We start from the raw sequence: 488 nt of genomic DNA, 5'->3' as shown, positions 1-488 counted from the left end.
CCGTCGGTTGGCTGCTGCAATCTGCTTTCAACTTTCGCGCGCTGTATTCCCATCCACTCTTTGCCTGCATGAGCAAAGAAAACCCCAAAGCTGAATTTTTCTCTGTTAGAAAAATAAAACAGAATAAAAACATTTGTTGAAATACAGTGGGGTGTTGGTAATATATAATATTCAATACGGTGATGATAGTATATACTATGAAATACACCACAGTACACTTCAATGCAATGGAACATAATGCGATACAGTGCAGTGCATCAATCTGAACACAGAACAATATGAAGAAATTTAACAGAATACTGCATAAAACAACATAAAATAACGCAATACAGCACAATACAAAAATACTACAACATAATTCAACAAAATGCAATAAAATGCAACTCATTTTAAACGATATAACTCAAGAAAGCATAAGAAAACATAACACAAAACAGTGAAACACAATGCCCTGAAACCATACTATGAAACAGAGCATGAAATTCATG

General features: G+C 34.0%; 1 protein-coding gene across 1 annotated transcript in view; it reads right to left on the bottom strand.

The window, feature by feature from the left end:
- Positions 1-488, bottom strand: part of EMH_0078710 (uncharacterized protein) — a gene marked incomplete at both ends in the record, with an annotated part of 3,542 nt that overhangs the window by 849 nt on the left and 2,205 nt on the right. The gene's annotated exons all lie outside the window — the stretch shown is intronic.

The sequence above is a fragment of the Eimeria mitis genome, genomic scaffold (genome assembly GCF_000499745.2).
Source record: "Eimeria mitis Houghton genomic scaffold, Emh_scaff4940, whole genome shotgun sequence".
NCBI classification, from domain to species: Eukaryota; Apicomplexa; class Conoidasida; order Eucoccidiorida; family Eimeriidae; genus Eimeria; species Eimeria mitis.
This window is presented reverse-complemented; position numbering and strand designations above follow the sequence as displayed.